Raw genomic sequence first — 20,729 nt, forward strand, 5'->3', positions numbered from 1 at the left:
AAAGGTATGTATATAAGTATAAAAGTCTCAAGGATAAAGAAAAAAATTTTAAAGTGTGTACATGATTTTATATTCATATTGATGAGTAACTATTTACTATAGACTTTTCAGAAATCTACCTTTAGTATGGTCCAAAGAACATCCATGCTCAATTATGTGAAAAATGTCCTCAAAGCTATTTGCGTTGACTTTTAAACACCTATTTATATAGCTAGAACTTAAAAGGATGGAGGTAGGAAGGATTCATACTTTACTTCTGACTCATTGCTTATATGAAGCATGGTTTTTAGTTTTTACTTTTTAGATCTTGAATTTGGATTCATTTTCCTGTCTAAAGGAAAGGAAACATGCCTTGAGTCTCTACAGAGATCAAAGTACCTGTGTTTTAGTTATCAAATGGTCACCTTATGCTAGACTTTTACATTTTTGCTTCTGGCAATACTGGGCTCTCTGTTCAGTCACCGTATCCAGTGACCTTCTGTGGTGTCTGTCCCTCCCAAGCTCTTGAGATGGGAACACACAGTGTGCTGTGTTCCGTGTCATGTCGGCCATTACTCTCCTTGACTTTACTTGTGTGCTCAAGTCAATGTGTTCCAGATTAATGAGGCATTTGTTCTTAATCAAGAAACTATTTAAGAATACACTTTTAATTTTAATGACTTGTTTATGATTAATTGTTTCAATCTGCCCTTTTCATTCTGGAGGATTCGTCAAAGATGCAGCTCTTTTCTGAACAGTTCCCCAATGTCTGTGTACTCCCAGTTGCTGCACCATGTGGCTCTCAGGGGACTGAGCCCAGTTATCATTTTCCTTGAGAAAAATCATTCATCCCTTAAACTAAAATTCACTTTAAAATAATTATAAAAGGAGCAAAAATGGAGTGGTTAAACATTACTTTTTTTTTTTTTTTTGAGACAGGGTTTCCCTTGATGGTCTGGTTTACCATGGAACTCACTGTGTAGCCTGGGATGGACTCAGTCATGATGCTGTCTCTCTGCTTTACTGTCCCAAGTTCTAGAGTCATAGGAGTAGATCACTATAACTGGCTAGTGTGTGTGTGTGTGTGTGTGTGATTTTAAAATATGTGTGCACAGGACACAGCATTCACATGGAAGTCAGAGAACAACCTCTGATGCCCATTCTCACCTTTCACCTAATTTCATAGAGCATCTCTTGGTATTCACCACCATGTCCATCAGGGTAAGTAGCCTACAAGCTTTTTGTCATTTTCCTGTCTCTGCCTCCCAGTTCCTTACAGGAGTTCTGAAATCGCAGAGGTGGGCTATTGTCTCTGGCTTTACAGGGCTCTAAGGTTTAAAACTTCTGTCCTCATGCTTGCATGGCGGCATTTTACCAACAGAACAATGTACTCTCCCACATCATGCGTTTTTAATGGTCGCTTTAAACATATACGTGTAGTGCAGTCTTATTGTTTGATGAGGAACAATCCCAGAAGTAATTTTTGAAGTAATTGCATTTTCCTAACTGATCTAAGCTCTGCCATTAGCTGATTTAATTAGCATTTATTCTGTTGATTTCTTTTTATTTAAATAAAGCAACACATTTATGGATGTGTGCTGTATTCAAAGCTACAAAAGGAAATGATCCACGACCTCGTAACCACAGCAGCTAACATTTACTGAGCACTTAGAACATTCCAGGCTCTGTTCCACAACTGTTTTAAATCTATTATCCCATTTATACTTCACAACTACCATACTTGTGAGGTTCTTACTTTTGCCAATGAAGAAACTTGAGGCTAAGTAAGTTCTCCAAGGTCACACAGATGGTAGATGACACTTAGAAATTGGAAACTACAGAACCCAAAACCTTAAACAAAATGCTCTACTGTATCCATTAGGGAGCTTCCAGCACTTGTTCATTCTTTCTGAGAAATGTAAGTTATTTTTATTTCCTAGGATGTATTTATATCCCTTACCTATATCTGACTAAAGGCCTGGATATTTTATTTTATCAGTCCTTCCTGTAGGGGCCTAAACTTAAATGAATACATTAGCTTCTTCCTAAATTCACTGCATTGGCTTATTTGTTAGGCAAATTTCCTTCGAAAGGAGCAAAAGGCAACTAAGGTTACAGGAAATTTCTGGTGAGAAGTGGAGCACAAGCTAGATATAAACCTTCCTGGGTTTGCCTTTTCTGCCCTCATGAGCATCTGAGATTTGAACCCTGGCCTAATCATGTAGGGCATGTGACATTATGGACTCTCTCATTTTTGATGTGCTTCCTCCACTTGAAAAGGTTTCAGGGTAACTTTTGAAATGAAGACTCACATATAATAGCGTTCTTCCTGCCATTCTGGTTCTGGCAGTATTTTCCTAGTGTAAGTTTAAGGTTTAAGGTGGGCTTAACCTGGCCCATTGTAGATCGCACCGTCACACAGAACAGTATCCAGCCAGAGTCATTGCCTGGAAGTTAAGCACACTTGAATTTGTTTTTCACTAGTTACCTTTTACCTGGTCCTGGCATCTTTGCGGGCATAGTTTGCTTGGAGGGCAGTAAGTTTATTTACCAGGGTTCATTGACATATGTGTGATAAAGCCAAAGGCACAATTTAAGCAAACTAATTCAAGCAAAGTGGAGAATTTAAGAGACCCCTCCCCCCAAAAAAAATCCTGCTGGTCTTGTGGTAGAGCTGTAAAGAAGAACCTGACCATACATTGTTTTTCACAGCCTGCCTCAGAGGGTCAGGTCCATCCATTAGCTCCAAATACACAAAGCTCTCACACCTTCAGTTTTCTGGATATCTATTTCTCTTTATGTCTATCTATCTATCTATCTATCTATCTATCATCTATCATTCATCTACCTGTCATCTATCTACCATCTATGGTCTATCTATAATCTATCCATTCACTTACCTATCATCTATCTATGTTCTATTTCTCTTATTCCTACTCTACTCATGTGACTAGAAATATATTCATAATAATTGACTGTCTGGTTTTACAATCACAGTTCTGGCATTCAAAAAATGATTTACAGTTCTAAATGCAATATTCTTTTGTTTGTTTGTTTGTTTTACGAGACAGGGTTTCTCTGTGTAGCTTTGGAGCCTATCCTGTCACTCACTCTGGAGACCAGGATGGCCTCGAACTCACAGAGATCCACCTGCCTCTGCCTCCCGAGTGCTGGGATTGAAGGCCTGCGCCACCAAGGCCTAAATGTAATATTCTTAAGGCTGGGTCCTTCTGTTTGTACCTAGCCTCGATCTGTAAGGAGATGGAACTGAGGAAGAGATCATGACGGGCCTCTCTCTGTCTCCTCCACTTTCTCTTCTTTCTCCCCCTCCTTTCCACCTCCTCTCTTTGTATCTCCATCTTCATATCTCTCTTTAACTGTTTCTTTTTGCTATATTTGTGGATTGAACCCAAGGACTTCTACATGCTAAGAAATCAGTCTAACATTGAACTATTTCCCTTCCATTCTGTTCTCTTTAATCATAGTAAACGATACAGTAAAATAAATAATTTCTTTGGTATCTTAAAGAAGGCAAGATTGGCATAAAAAGAAAATTACTTCATTGACCACATATTTCAGAATTCATATTGTATCTGCTTAGAAGTGTGATGGATGCCTACTGACAGGCATAAAAGATAACAATTTAACCCCAAGTTGGCTTTATCTAACTTTCATAAAATGTGTTTTTATTTTCCTTATAAATGAATGTGTATATCTTCATAAACTGCTTATACTTTATCCTATGGTTTTACAGGTGATAAATAATTCAGTAAAAGTACAAAGATTGAAGGGAGGGGAATTAAGTTCTGGGTTATTTCCATGAGGCTACATAATAAGAAATTTGGAGCCAGGGCAAACATTGGAGAAGATGAAATTTGGGTTAATTGGATATGTTAAGCTAACAGATAAACAATGAAAACAAAGAATGACCTGTAAAAGCTAGAAGCCATTGTGAACTTGTGGCAATTTTATCTTCCCATTCCCAGACCACCCGTCCTTGTCCTGTGCCAGAGCAGTCTGATTGGTGGCAAAGCACCCCAGATTTCCATCCTCAATAGTTTCTGTCTGAGTTCTGCTAACAGGAGATAAAGAACAGGAGAAAAGGGCAGTAGAGATGTTCTTCATGGTATGTTAGCTTAGCTCTTCAGTGCTCCGAGTCTGAGGAAAGCTGTTTCTAACCCTGAATAGGCAGGCAGAGGTACAGCCAAGGTTCCAGTTTCCACTGGGCTGTGGCAAAGATCCTTCAGCCTTCTAGAAAGTGTCACTCTTAGAGCAGGAACAGGATCCCCCTGTTGCTAGGCACCGTTTCATGTCTTTCTCTGTTTCCTTCTCTATCTACATTCTGATTCATTGTCACTGCATTAAAATCTATTCATTTGGAAACTTGGAGGTGAACAATGTTTGTCACTTCAATCTTGATAGTAAGTGAAAGAATGTAAGAAAGTGTGTGTGTGTGTGTGTGTGTGTGTGTGTGTGTGAAAATTTGTCATATGTGATGCTGGAGGCTGGTATATCAAAGAATAGAGAAGAGCAGTGACTGGATATTCCTAGTATGGGATTTCTTTTTCTCCAGGGAAACCTCAGTTTTTGTCCTTTAATCTTTTCAACTGATGGATGAGGCCCAATCACACTGTTGAGAACAATTTCCCTTACTGAAAGTCAGCTTACCATGGAAGTCAACCACATTTCCACAGCAGCAACACAGTGGTAACTATTGCTTGAATAACCGGGTTCTCAAATCTAGCCTATTTGAAAGACAGACCCTGTATAAAATAATCTGTCATACCTGAGATGCAGAACGAATCTTTTCCAAAGGGACAGCTGAGCAGAGAGAATGTGGAAGCATCAGAGCTTCTACTACTCACATCTGACAGTGACATTTAAGTCTGTCCTCAGAATCCAACAAACAGGAAAGGCTAGCTAGAGTTTGAATTCTGCTTGTTCTCTGGCTTCAGGGAGATTAGTTGGAGAGGTGGTTACCATGCATTAGAAATTTGCTTTAACCCTGTTCCCAAAAGGCTTTGAATTTTGTGAAGGAGCAAACATACAGTTGAGAAGGAGCAATGAACAAGGCTGAGGTGTGTGTCCCATCTGCAGTTGGGGGGTTTCTTTTCTCTTATGGGGATTTTATGTGTGTATAGCATCATCTGGCACATGACTTATTTCTCTTTATTGACACAAGAATGTTGCAGTTTGGACATTGATCTTCAGCCCATGGTATATCACATGTTGCAAATTCAGGCAACAAATCTTTACCAAACAGAAAGCACTTTGACCATTGTGTGAAGAACTCTGAAGTATATTCACTGGGCAAGGTCATTTGTTGAACTCTGATTGGAGCAGCTCTGACCTTTATGGTGTCCAGATTGTTCTGTCAGCACTGGTTAGTCAAAAGGTGTTTGTAGAACAAGGCCTGGGGGTTTCACACAGAGTTTGTGCCAACACTTTAAAACTATAGGTATCCGAAAGTCCATGTGGGCAGCAAAGGGAAAGATGCTTGGAATAACCACAAAAGAGAAGAAATAGGAAAGTAAAAAGACAAAGAAGTGATAGGAAACCAACTAGAAAGAGAAATGACTCTCCAGTTCTTGGTGGAGGTTGAAACTGATGTTGCTATGACTAGTGAGGCTTTGAGAGGACATCAAAGCTCTTGCTTGACCCGGAGATTGATCTAAACGAAAAGGTCACATATTATTGTTCTCTTTGCATCCCCCCAGCTTTCATTTGATTTTAATGGAGACCACATTTTATTCAAAAGGTTTTATACAAGTTTTCTTTGAAACTCTTCTGAACTCTGACCTTGGCTGGTACTCTCTCCTACACCTTAGGCCATGTTTCTTTCTAAAGTAGCAGGTGTTTCTAAAGGAGAGAATGCCTTTAGTCACAAGTGAAGAATGATGAAAATAATGGCTGCAAACTCTGAGCAGGGTGCCTCATGCAGTTAGCGCTCAGTTGAATGCTATCAATTATCACAGGATCAATGGTTATTGCTTTTTTTTCAGCTTATCCCCACAGGGTGCCAATCACATGAGAAGTAATTACTGTGGTCCATGTGTATTTCCTAACTATTTAAAAAATGCAGATGAAATTATGTTTTCCCCCAGACACAGGGTTCCAGGGAAACTGTAGCTAATCTTTTCTCATTTGCCTAAGTGCATACTCTCCATGATTCAGTTTCTTTAGATAGTGTTAGATTCAAAATACCATCTGTTTCTTCATTCTCAAATCTTTCGAATAGGGCAGACTCATGATGGTGAGCTGTTCTGGTTATTATCACTCAAGGATGGAGAGGTCTAAATTCCATCCCTCCAGAGTTAATGGGAGCCTGTCAAGTTTCAACTTCTAGACTGTATTTGGTACTAGTCTAATTCTCTCCCTCTCTCTCTCTCTCTCTCTCTCTCTCTCTCTCTCTCTCTCTCTCCTCTCTCCATTCCACAGTATCCCAGCACCAAGATAAAATTTGCTTGTCTTAATTCTTGGCATTTCTCTTGCTTTTCTTAAAAATGAGTTATAGCAATAACAAACATAATTATAACAAACCTAATAGAGTATAGTCAGTCTTAGAAGCCAGTCTTCACTGTTAGTTGCCATCGTACAGAGATGCTATATGTTCTCATTAATCACTGCCATGTCACATCTTCAGAACACTCAAATAAATGCCATCTGGCCTAAGAGCCTTATTGCACTTTGATTTCTTCTATTGCAGCAATGTCTTCTTCACTGAAAGTCTAATTTCAGACTTTCTTATGACAAGTGTTCTCAGAAATTAAAGTTTCCCCATCACTTCCTAGAGTTATTTGCTGCCAAACAACCAGACAAAAACCCTCTCTGAGCTTTTGTCCCTCTGGATTTCTTACTCCCTCCTGGCCATCCACAAAGACAGCCAACATATTACATGCAAGTGAGTCTATTCTTGGGCCAAGATGGCTTTCTATTTAGATGTCTGCCCTTTCACCCCAGGCCTCCCTCACATGGCTTCTTCTAGGAGTGGCTTTGTCCTGTGTTTACTTTGTCTATTTATACTACTTTCTTTGAGATGGTCTAGAGTTGTATTTTTTTCGACTGCCAGCACCTGAATAATGACATGGAGACTTTTTTTTATTAATTATGAAAGCTTGGTCTTAGCTTAGGCTTATCCCCGACTAGATTTTAAAACTTAAATTGACCCTCCTATATTAATCTACCTTCTGCAATATAGCTCCTTCTCTCTTTTCTGTACTATATGTCCGACTTCTTCCACATCTGGCTGGAGAATCCCCTGCCCCAGATTCATCCCAGAGTTGCTATCTCTGTCTGGAAGTCCTGCCTGTCCTCTCCTGCCCAGCTATTGGGTGTTCAGATCTTTATGAAACCAACCAGAAAGTGCCTTAGGCAGGCACATCTTTACAGGGTTTCTGATCAAACATCCCACAACAATGGTCAGTTCTCTTCTCTCTCCCACCAGCTAAAACCTTTTAAAGAACAAGCAGTTAATTTCTTAGATTGAAATTTGACTCGAGATATATCAGAAGCTATTTAAAGTTCACTATAGTCTTTGGTGCCTAATGACAGTAAGTTTTCAATTCACAGCCTTTTAGCACTTTCTTTGTTCCCCGGTGCTAGACTATGAGCTTTGGATATTGACACGATTTCTTCTTAGTGGAATGCTGTTGGCTGAGTTATTTTAGATCCTTTTTGTAGCATGGGAAAAACAAAACTGTTTTTCATAGGTGTTCAAGGTTATTGGGATAATCCATATGTACTTGACACTATCAATTAATAAACAAAATATGTGTGGAAGGTGCTTGACACATTTTACATGTGGAACAATTGTTTCTACTATGTGGTTATTCTTGAGTCAGTGGATGTTAGATTAGTCACAATACCCAGTACCACCTGTCACAAAGCTGATGTCTTCAGTGGGAGATGCAGCAATGTCATGGTGACAAAGGAAAGGGACTTTAAGCCAATGTTAACAGAGCTCAAATAGATCTCAACACATTATCAACATTAGCTAAGTATCTTTCTGGGAAGACTTTAGACACAGAAGATATGGCAAACACAGTTCCGAGGGAAGGCATGTCTTTATGGCACTGATGACAGCTTTTTCTAAGGTTTTCTGAAACAATCCTAATAGTTTCGGTACTTTAAAAAAAAATCACTGAAAAAAAATCCTTAAATAGTTACTGTCTGTTCCATGGAGAATGTGTGCTCCCAAGTATATTATTCTACTAGATAATTCTTTCTGATAAGACAAATAGAGAGTTTTGGCAGCAAAGCAAGAAATTTGCCCCCTGCAGATCTGGATGCTCATGGAAAGGAGTCATATGTAGCCACCTGTGTCTATTTTTAACCCCTCGTCCTTGGCATGCGATCTCTGGTTACATGGAGCCTTGTGTCCTCAATCTTGAAGATTGGTCTATTTCCAGCACGAGGAGAGTAAGAGTCTGTAACTGACCCAGATAAATTCACCTGAGTCCTAGAACTTACCCTCTCGGGGACAATCATGAAGCCAATCCATGGATTTAGTCCCAATACACACACATACACACACACACACACACACACACACACACACACACACACACGCACACACATGAGCACAAGCACATGCACACACAAATAAAATAAATAACCAATCAAATATGTATAATTAAATATGCATAATGCAATGTAGACAACAAAAATACAAATTTTAGGCTGTGAGTCTAGGTTAATCTCTAAATTGGCTTCAGTGTCTGGCAGGACTCCAGACATTATTTGAGCAATCCCATGATTATGTCTGATCTGGACTATGTGGGGTCTGTCTAGTCTTGCTTCAAATTGAGCTAGTCAACTCTCCACCTTGTGGTTGGAACTAAAAAGCCCTATCACTTGGAACGATAGTATCGTCTCTTCCATATCGTGCTTCATTGTCTAATCTGAAGAACTGCATTTGCTAGAAAGGTAGAGTAGTTTATATCCATCTATGGTTCAAAATACCCGAGTGATGGTTTATCGAAGCTGTTATCAACATGAAGCATACACTTTTGAGATAGTGTTCGTTTCTTTGGGTTGTAACAAGAGGGTGACTGCATTTCTCACTTCGGGTTTCTGTAATAAAGTACCATAGACAGGTGGATTAAACCACAGGCATCTAGGTCTCACAGTTGCTGTTCTAGACCTGGAGGAGTCCTAGACTGTTGAGTTAGCCTGGTTCTTGGTAAGAGTTATCTTCCTGGCTCACAGATGGCTGGATTTTCACATGGCAGAGAAAAAGAAACTGGCATCCCTTCATCATCCTATGGAAATGTCAGCTCTCATGGAAACCTAACCTGATCTGTTTTGGTTAAAATAGGTGGGAAACTTAATTCCCAGAGCTACAACATTGAGAAGTGGAAAGTTTGGAGGTGACAAGGCCATGAGGTCTCTGCCCTTCAGAGGGGACTAATGCCTTTATCTCCGGAGTGGTGGGCTTACAGAGGTTGACTTTAGTCCCCCTCTGTATTGAGGAGCTATAGGATGCTGTTATCATCTGCATAACACAACAAGATGTGTTCTGAAAGACTGGTGATTTAATCTTACGACTTGCCAGCCTCTAGAATGGTAGTTCTCAACCCTCCTAATTCTGTGACCTCTTAATACAGGTCCTCATGCTGTGGTGACCCCAAGCATAACATTTTTTCATTGCTCCTCAATAACTGTAGTTTTCTATGTAAAGATCTGCTATGTGGGAGATCTGATATGCATCCCCCAAAAGGGTTGTGACCCACAGATTGAGAACCATTGTTCTAGAATCATGAACTAAACCAATTTGTATTCTTTATAAATTTAGTTTGTCTCTTGGAGAAGCAAAGAAAAGCTTTAGACAAACTCCATAAAGCCCCACCTCCTAATACCATCACACTGGGAGGCAGGGCTTTGATATGTGAATTGGGAGGAGGCAAGCACAAATTTAGTTCATAAAAGCAACCACAACTATTTAACATTTGGTGGAGGCATAGACCTTAAACGATTTTGCAATGCCAATTTTGAAGCCTTTATATTTAGAATCAAGGGTATTTACTTTCACACCCCATTAGTGGGCATTTAACCAGCATTAATATTTTAATTAAACATTGTATTTCAGGCTTGCATTGATGCCTAAATGTCATTAGAGTCTGCGTTCTTTTTTTGTGATGCTCAGAAATTACATATTTGCTCGAACTGTGTAGGCATATCACAGTTACCGGGTGGATAAGCACAAAGTTATTCGAGACCTTCTTGCCTTTCATCTTCTAGCCAGCCTGTTCCTGGGGCAATGCTCTCACCTGTGCGGCTCAACGCTGGACATCCCATCTCTTGGCAGCCATGTGACTAGGTAGCACTCCAAAAAAGAACTCTTCAGGGGGAAAAAATCTTGCCCCTCAAACACACACATTTTTTTTTTCCTTCAGTGAAACTTGGCAACAAAGCTCCCATTGTCTTAGAAGTGTAGACTAACTACTATACTAGCAAAACAAGTGGAAAGTCCTAGCCCACCCTCACATGGGATTCAACCTGGGATAAGTGAGGCACTCTGTACTGGTCTGTAACCAGATTACCTAGGGTGAGGAAAAGGAGAAGGAGGAATTTTATACACACTGCCTACAGGAGGATCGGCAGGAAACAGAGCGCCGGGAGGCCTAAGTGTGTAACTGTGCCACAGGGGAGACATGGCTTAGGGCAGAAGTGATGAGACCAACAAATAACCAAGGTGTAGAGTAGAGAGTGAGGGCATGTTGGCTGACTCCTTCTGAGCCCCTGATGGAACGATACTCTTCTCTACCCAGTCCTCTACTGATTCCGCCCCCCCCCCACTGAAAAACAGAGAGAAAAGTCAAAATTCAGGTGCAGAAAAGTTTTCCGTGTCGCTGAAAGTCAGCGATGGTGAGAGGTGAGCGCAGATTTGGAATGCAGACCTGATTTTAAAGCTAAATTTGGCAGCACCGGGTTAGAGCACCGCAGCCCACTAGGAACAAGGTGCATGTCAAAAGCACGAGGGCTTCCTGTCTTCTCCTTAGCTCCCATTCTTTCCTCCTACTCATCTCCTCTTAAAAAGACTTACAGTTCTAGAGGAAGCCACAGATAGAAGGGTACGGGTGAGACTATTCACAGCGAGGGCCCAGAGCAGGCCCTCAGTGAGCAATAGCCAATGAGGAACTTCTGGTTAGGGACAAAAACTATCCACTGGCTCGTTTTTCTAGAAATGGGATGAGATAGTCCTCAAGATTCTTTTCAACTCTAGCTATGAATTCATATATATATATTTTTAATTCCAACTAAAATCCAAACTGGGGAAGGATGAGCACCTAGCTTCATGAGGGTGTGGGTTTTATAAAGAACTCCTGACGCTGTGGCCGAAGTGTGTGAGAGAATGCTCTTTGCTGTCTGGGAGTATGCATTCCCTTTCTAACCTGTTACCAGGGTCCTTCCGGTGGATTGTATGAGCTATCTCCATTTTTGATCGTGTTTTATTGTCAGAGGCAGACAAATGAACTAAACAGGGTAGGATAGTTAACTGTGACAGAACTTCCTACTGAGTTGCCAGAAGAGATATTTGCAAAGACAGGAAGAGGGGATCAGGGAGGAGGAGCTGTGTGAGCCCAGGGTCACTTGGAGGCAGAGGACTAGGTTTAGGGTGGCGCAAAAGGGCGGCACCATGTAGAGGGATCAGAATGTGTAAGAGGTAGAGACAGCAAGAACGCTGCCGACCCTCATGACATCCAGAACACACCTTCTACATCGGGCTGTGTGGTGAACTGTGAGCAAATCAAATCCTATCTCTATCTAAAAGGACAGCAGGAGAGGCTAGAGAGATGGCTCAGAGGTTAGGAGCACTGGCTACTCTTCCACAGGTCCTCAGTTCCATTCCTGGCAATCACATGGTGGCTCACAAGCATCTATAAAAGGGACAGCATGTTTGGAGGACAACATGATCCTTGCTACAGAATAATTTCTTTAAAACAAATACTAATGAGAAGAAAACTCCTGTTTTGAAATTGGAGAATTCACACAGACAGAAGGTTGGAAACAGCTAGCTCAAATAAAATGTAGTGACAAAATTGAAAAAGAAGGAACAGAAATAATCATGAGTAACTCTTCAGTAGAACTGAAACCAGAAGTTGCTCCTGTAACACCAGCCTACAAGTCTTCAGAGTGTCCAAATCCCTGTCACTTTTTAGTGTCTACTTTAATACTTAGTTTTCTCTACATGCCCTCCTAAATACAGTGACTTCCTTTTGGTCAACATCCTAATCAATATAATCATGTCCCTCAAGATTTATCCTATGCTTTGAAGTCACAGGTTGACTCATGAGGGATTTCCATTCTTCCTCACAGCTGTCGAGAAGGGAGCCCCAGCAGACGGAAGTAAGGCATGCTTCTCCCCACACTTCCTTCCTGGCTGGGCCATTCCTGGTCTGGGTCATCCAGCTGCATCCAGGAGTCCCTGAGGACAGTAGGCACATTGCTCATGGTGGGACTCCATCTCAGGCAGAGTTTCTTTAGAACTCCATCTAGTTTTGATTTTGTGCTAAAAGTTACCAACAATTCACATAAGTTGCCATGTGTAAAAATACTTATTTGCTACATATCCTTATTTCATAAGTCCTATCATTTTCTATAATTAACTGTATTTATTAATCATTACAAAAATGATTGAAGCAAATGACAGTGTTCACATGTAATTCATAAGTCGTGACAAAAATCTTCCTACAAAAGTGTTTGAGATGAATGTGATGAAAACACTTGTAATTCCATCACCTTGGGAGCTTGAGGCAGGAGGACAATAAGTTGGAGGCCTGCCTGGATTGTACAGTAAGACCCTGTCTATCCAGTAACCCCAGATGGGAGTGACTCATAGGTAAGGTCATTTAGGAAACTGAGTGACATGTTCTGGAAACAATGGACTCTATGCTGTTTGCTTTTCTAGAGGGGGGGAGCACGCCAGGGTTTGCTTTGTAGGATGTTCAGCTGGAAAGTCTCCAGTCAGGATAAGCCTTGCCACCACGAAGTGCCTATCCCAGCTGTGTCCGTCCTTCGGTTCCATGTCCGAGCTGTAACATTATTTATGATGTCAGGTCTGGCCAGTCTCTTATTTCCACGAGCTCCATGAGTCTGGTGCTCCTGGTTCTTTACGGCTGCTGCATTCTCTACCATCTTCAGCAAGCGCGTCTCAATTCCACAGTACTTGACGCTTCTCTGACTTAAAAAACACTGTGCTGCTTAAACTCCCATGCAAGCAAAAAGAACAAACACAAAAGGTATAGAACCTGTTGTCTTAAGATAAGAGAGTAAAAATAACTACTTGAAAATGTCTGAGTTTTATCTTTGCGAGATAGACCAATCTCAGGGAAGAAAGTGGGTGAGCAGAGAGCTCATGAGAACGTTCTTTTTCTAAGACTAAAAAAAAAAAAAATAAAATAAAATAAAAAAATGAAGTCTGATGTTCAATTCCAAGGCAAGCGATAAAGATCAAAGACTGGCTTTATTACAATATTTTCATTTTTATTGAACAGATTCATTTTGGACTTTGGCTTGCTTGGGGAATGTTTACCTTTTAATAAGTGATCTGTTTAAATGTGGATCTGAGAACAAGGCTTTCTGTTTTACAGGTGAACTTTTGACCTTAGGGGATGAATGGGTGGAGGCTAAGAGGAAAAGTCCACTGTGTTTCTACTGAACTTTTTACCCACTTAAAAAAAGAGAGAGAGAGGGAGGGAGGGAGGGAGGGAGAGGCGAGTTTAAAGTTCACAGGGTGCACAGGAGGTCTCCATTGGGGATTTCTGGTATTATTAACTTCCTGACCTCAGATAATTAAAAAGGAAGAGCAGGGCGACCTCAGACTGTGACTCAACTTTGAACTTTTAACCTCGCCAGTAAAGCATTTAAACTGTAAATGGGAGACCCTGGAACCTCGCTTATTGTTGTCACTGTCTTTGGTCCCTGGTTCCCAGGTTATAATCGAGGCCCACAGCATAGCCTGATCTTCCCTTTTTATTTAGTTAAGCTATTTTAGCAGAAAGGACTGCGAATACTGTTTCCTTACAAATGAAGGTATTGTGGTGAAAGAGTTAAGCTTCAAGGGTCATTGGATGGCAGAGCTAGACCTTAGATGACCTGCCCAGCTTCCTCAGCCGGAAGACAATCGAAAACCAGTAGGTTGGGTGACTTCCTTCAGGTCATGAGTCCCAGGGACACAGAAGCAACTCTGGTCATTTGGCTTTGTTTGTCTCACTTCAAAACTGGGTGCAAGTGACCTAAAGGGGATGTGACTTCTGTTTTTTCTTTTTCTTTTTTTTAATACTGAAATTCACAAGGGGGTGAGCAGGAAATTTGGCCCCCAAGTGACCCCTTTACTCATGTTGGTTGGTAAGCTTAGAAAGTTCCTTAACTTTTTAAAGTAGTGATTTGCTTAGTTGTGAGAGAGAATCCGAAATATGAACGGTCACATGCATGTATTATGATATTTCTTGTATGGGTGGTATTTTTGCCTTATGGTGTCTTTGGGGCTCATCTGTCTGGTGTTTGCAGAGCTAGAGATTAAAATTAGGCCAGCACATAGCTACAACTGAGGACACTCCAGTTCACCTGGGGAGGTCTCCCTAGAAGCCCCATGGACACGTCATACACACAGTTCTAGGCAAGAAGAGGGTTTTCTTCACTGGTAGTATTGGCTAGATGGCTCTGGTTTTAGCATCATTGCTTACTGCACGTGGGCTTGACCTTCAGGACAAGGCTCCTCTTTAAGAAACTCTGAGCCTAGAGAGATTACTCAGTGACTAAGAACATATATTTCTGGACCTGAGTTCAGTTCTGAGCACAGACATCAGGTGTCTCACAACAACCTGTAACTCCAGCTGCAGGGGACCCAATGGCTTGTGTTCTACTCTGAATTTCCACATGCTTATCTCTCTCTCTCTGTCATCTCTCTCTCTTACACACACACACACACACACACACACACACACACACACACACACACGACAATAAACATAAATCTTAAAAATAAAGAATGCAAAGTGGAGTGGGGACAGGGAAGAGAAGAACGAGGGAGTAAGGACAGAAGGGATGACCAGGACAAATAGATGACAAAGAGCCATTAACCTCCTTAGTTGGGCAGAGCCTCAGCCAGATCATGTGACACTGACAAAGCCATGAGTAGGTTGTGAATCTGCCGCAGCCACATGCTGTTAATACAGAGGCTTAGCCAGGCAGCTCGCTGGCACTTGTACAGTACGCAGCACGTAGGACAGTTAACATTCTGTGGCGCCCACTCTCCCCTCTTGCTATTTGCTAACACCTTTATTGCCTCCAGTTAGTCACAGCACTCTCATTCCCATCTGTCGAGGAGAGCTTCCTTCCAATATCCTGCCCTCCTTTTTCTATAGCAAAGAGATGCTCCCAGTGTCATGTTAAGCCTGGAAAGCAGTCAGTTTAGAAATGAGGAAAGTTTGGCGTGAGGTTGGTGAAGGTTTCCCACGAAATGGGACTCTGTGATGCTGTGTGGGATGCTGACGAAGAAACAGCTGGAGGGTAAGGGCAGGGAGATAAGTGGCTGTCTGGCTGCAGGCCCATCTGCATTGCCCCGAATGGAGGACATCCTGGGTGGGTGCCTGTGAGGGTTGCTAGCCACTCTGTCCAGCTTCCACCATAGCACAAAAGTTAACACACACACAAACAATCCTTTTCTAAACTCCTCTACTCCACTCGCTCCTCTGAGAGCCAGCCTACCACAGGCAATTCAGATCTGAGCAAGATGCTATGTGAACATGAATATGTCGAACGAGGTAATTGAAGTCGCAGGCCAGTGGGCTGTAAATAACTGCTAATTGGGGGTTTTGGTGGACAAAATCACCTAGTTATTTTCTCTGCCTAGGGAGCTATATTCATCCACTAGATCCCATCTACTGTTTCTAGTCTTGAGTTCATGGTTTCTCGTGTACAAGTCCAGAGTACAATCACATTAACCTTATGTTCCCCTGGGGGAGGTCAAAGGTCACCAAGCAGGGCAAGACTATCCTTGCGAAACCAGTTCTTATTGTGTGCTTGTGCTCGCTTTCATCAACATCTAGGGAGAAAAGAAAGCCTGGGGTTTTGCCAGAAAGTATCTTCTACAGAGAACCACACCACAATGCAGATCTTTCGCTCTTGAGAAATAAAGTCAAGGAGGTGGGGGATGTGCTTGGACTCTGATGAAGCAGATTTCAGATGGTTCCATTTGGGGCAATGGTCAGGATTTTTAAAATGTATTTCTTTTAAAGAAATTTGCATTGAAGGCAGTGGGAAAACAAACAGCTAGGCACAGTCCAGAGAGGCAGTGCCAAATAATTCAGTTTATGGTTGTCCCTGCATTGAAGATTCCCCTAAAGCTGGGTTCAAGGATTCTACTGGAACATTCTGAGTGTGAGCATGGGGAAGGAAGGTGGTCTACATCATCCAAGATGAGTCAGAGTGCATTGTGCACCCTTTGCTGACTCACTACATGCCCTCCCAGACTGGGACAAGGCTACAACCCCAGCTTAGCATTGAAGCCAAACCCTGTCTCAGAAGCAGCCAAAGGCTATCAGATTCTCGGTAGTTACCTCTTGGCAATATTGTCTGTTTTGAATTGACAATAAAACTGATTTTGTGTGTGTGTGTGTGTGTGTGTGTGTGTGTGTGTGTGTGCAAAATCACACCAGGTAAAAAAAAAAAAAGCCCTTCTTCTCATTTGTTGCTGCCATAAGTTTTCAATAAAACAGACTCCTTTATATCTGCTTGATATTATTTCTTTGGTTTGATGCGCCCAGTTGGCAAGAATAAATCATTTTGGGGGATTAAATTTAGTAGAATATCCACGCAAGTGCCAGGAGCCCTTAATGGAACTTTGGCAGGCAAGACAGCAGTAATTGTACAGCAGGTACAATGCGAGTAGGAGGCGGGTGCCGCAAGGAGCTGTAATCTTCTCCCTTCTTCTTCACAGCAGCTCGGAAACTGAACTAGTATCTAAATTAGGTGTTATTTTAGATTACAACTTGTCACACCTAATACAAGTGACACCATCAAGCAGCAGATACCAATTTGAAATTTGTTGGCATCTAGGGATGGTAATTGTTGGCCCATTTAATCCTTCAACCAGTCATTAAGATGACAGGTCTTGTGCCCACAAGAATGATGCATCCGTCGTTGGACACTGGAATCTCTAGGTCATCTCAGAGACAGAAAAGAATGAGTTACAAATTATCCCAGATAAATGCATGTTTAGACCATAGGGCTAGACAGAGGCATGGCCCCACAGCATCTTCAGTGTGTGTCAGCGGGCTCCTCCAGACCCCAATGCCTTCCCTTGAAAATAGGACTTAATTCTCCTTGGGTGGAATTAAGGAACATAACTCATTTTGCCTCCCAGGAGGCAATCTATGAGGTTCTCTATACAGTCTTGATAGGTGTCTGGATAGATTTCCACATCATCTGCCTCAACCTTGATCCTGTCTACCTCAGAGATGGTGTCATTTATTGACTACCTAAGCAAATGTTTCACGTCACGTGGGATAGAAGATCTTGGACTTCTTTGACCTAAAGAGAAAAGTGCCTTTTCATGCATAATTGTAATTGAGTGGGAATTCTGAGGTTGACTGTATCAAAAAATTACCTTGTGGTTTATTGTTTAATAAGAATCCCAGAGGCTCGGAGAGGGCTCAGTGGTTAAAGCTCCTGCCACAAAAGCTTGAAGACTGAAGTTTAGAATTCATGTAGATACTGGGTGTATTGCCACCCACCTGCCTCCATCCCAGCCTCAGAAAGATAAAGTCAGGACTAGAAGCAAGGTAACAAGCCAGACTAGCTTGATCAGCAAGCCTTCCTTAATGAATATAGTGGAAAGCAACCAAGGAAGACTCCTGACATCAGTTTTGGGTCCCACAGGTACAAGTACTCTCTCTCTCTCTCTCTCTCTCTCTCTCTCACACACACACACACACACACACACACTTAACATGCTTACATTTATGTATACAATACACACAAACACTTAAGAAAAGATGAATAGCAGAGAGAGTTCATTTCATTAATATAAATGTACACTGGAAATTATAATACAGATTTTTTAAAAAAATACACATGTACTGCCTTATAAGCACTGGACATCAATTGAGGTGTGAGTGTTGAAAATTGAAGAAGAGGGTGGTGAATTGTTCAAAATACATAATTCTCAAAGAATTAATACAAATATTTAAAGTTTGAAGTTTGAAGATGAATTAAGCCAAAATAGCAATTCCTTGGACTCTTGAAAAATGATAATTTTTGAACATTTTTTATCAAGGCTTCCAGGAAGTTAGAGACTTTGGGGTAAAATGTTTAAATCATTGAGAATTGATCTGACATTTAATGGCTAACGTTGACTCTCTGATGCCAAACAAGGTCAACGGGTCAAACAACTTCCATTACCTAACTAAGCTGACCTCTTTCTATGACATATCAGGGCATTGATCAAGGTTGTTATCCATGATGGGAAGAAGTTCTCTACTCCTACTTTAATGACCTTTAAAAATTTCATCTATCAGACTTAGGTTTTGCCGTGACTTGCACTGTTCTCTGTTCTCAATAAAGAAGTCTGCCTCTATGGAATCTTGAAATTCGCAGGCAAATGGATGGAACTAGAAGAAACCATCCTGAGTGAGGTAACCCAGTCACAAAAAGACAAACATGGCATGTACTCACTCATATATGAATTTTAGACACATAGCAAAGGATTACCAGTCTACAATCCTCTTCACCAAAGAAGCTAGGAAACAAGAACGACTATAAGGGAAAAATGCATGGACCCCAGGAATGGGAAGGGGCAGGAACTCTTGAGCTAATTGGGAGCATGAGAGTAGGGGAGAGGGAGTTGCCAGAAGGAGAGGAGGAGGAGAGGAGAGGAGAGGAGGAAATGGAGGAGCAGAAATATTGAGTTTGGGGAAGAATAGAGGAGAGCAGGATGAGAGATATCATATTAGATGGAGCCATTATAGGTCTGAGGAGAGATCTGGCACTAGGGAGATTTCCAGATACCTACAAGGATGACACGAGCTGACAGTCTAGGCAATTGTGGAGAGGATAACCTAAATGCCCTACCCCTATAATGACACTCATAGATATACACTGAACTGAACTCTGGAACTTAGTTGCAGAGAGGGAGGAATAAAGATCAAAGGGGTCAGTACCAGGCTGGTGAAACCCACAGAAACAGCTGGCCTGAACAACGGGGAGCACATGGACCCCAGACTGCTGTCTGGGAGGCCATTACAGGACTGATCCAGACCTCTGAACATGGATGTCAATTAGGAGGCCTCCGCACTCTAGGGCGCCCCTGGTAGTGGATTAGTATTTTTCCCTGGTGTAAGAAGGGACTTTGAGAGCCCATCCCAAGTGAAGGGATGCACTCTGGGCCTGGACACATGGGGGAGGTCCTAGGCACAGCCTAGGATGATATGGTGGACTTTGAGGGCCCTACCCTGCCTGGGGAGTGGAGGGTGGATTGGGTGAGGGATAGAGGGTGAGGAGTGGGGAGGGAGAGGGAGAAGGGATTGACATGTGAAACAAGCTTGTTCCTAATTTGAACTAATAAAAAATTACAAAAAAAGTTCTATACAGCATAAAAAAAAAGAAGTCTGCCTCTGCTTCTTCCTCATGCCCCTCCTTTTCATTGGTTGTGCTCTAATGCAAAATCGCACTCTTCTCTGGGAACTCTGCATCTAGGGTTCATTTGCAGAAGATGGCTCTCAAATCTCAGAGCTGGTGGTAGGATGCTGGTTCATTTGGCTTTTCTTGGACCAGAATGGTCTTAGCACATGTGCTGCTCATATTGCTAGTCCTTCCTTCACTGGTGTGATTTAATTTAAAAATGGCGCATTAGCTTCACTGTGTCATACATTCTATTTTTCCTTGTGTATATTCTCTGTTTCTCTGTTTGGAACTGACTGATTTCTTGGTTCATCTGTTAGCACTATGTCTTACTCGACCGTGGGGATTTCAAGCTTGAGCTTCCTATGTCTAAACTGATTCTTCAAATTTGAACAATGAAGGAATATTTTAATTTATTCCTAACACCGTGGAAAACACTTAATGCTTTTCAATGTTCTCAACATCTTTCATATGGATTTTCTTATTTTATCCTCACAGTGCTTCTGTAACCATAAGTGCAAAATAGTTCATTAGGCAACCCCCAAACTCTACATCAAGCAGTTCTGCCATGTGTTTTCATCGCAGGTGACTAATTAAGCCATAGGGACAGTTAGTTTTGCAGAGACTCAGGGTTACACTGATGATTCCTGGTCCTTCCTCTCACCATCATGTTCTTAAGGTAAGAAATGCATTACTGTTAGGACCTCTAGAGAGTATAGAGGATGTGGTGAGGGTTGCAAGTTGGCCACTAAAATATGTGCTCTATTTCTTTCCTAGGAGGAGATCATCATAGCAGAAACAAAGCCACCTGCCTAGAGGCTGTAATTTTCCCGTTGCCCCTCCAGCAAGCTGGGTCACACGACTACGCTATGTCCGATGAAACGTGAGCAAAGGTGATGGGTGTTCTTCACGTCAAGTTCTGAAGATTCTCATATTATTTATTGTCTCTGCCTTCCCATGGGCAGGAATGGGGATCGTGAGAAGAGTCTTGTAAGTCACATGATGGCACAATACCCTGGTTCTGGATTGCATTTCCAAATGTTAGAGTAGGGAAGAAAGAGAGCCTTGCCCCTTTCCCTCCGAAACACACACACACACACACACACACAGAGAGAGAGAGAGAGAGA

The sequence above is a fragment of the Cricetulus griseus genome, chromosome 4, assembly GCF_003668045.3.
Source record: "Cricetulus griseus strain 17A/GY chromosome 4, alternate assembly CriGri-PICRH-1.0, whole genome shotgun sequence".
Classification (NCBI taxonomy): Eukaryota; Metazoa; Chordata; class Mammalia; order Rodentia; family Cricetidae; genus Cricetulus; species Cricetulus griseus.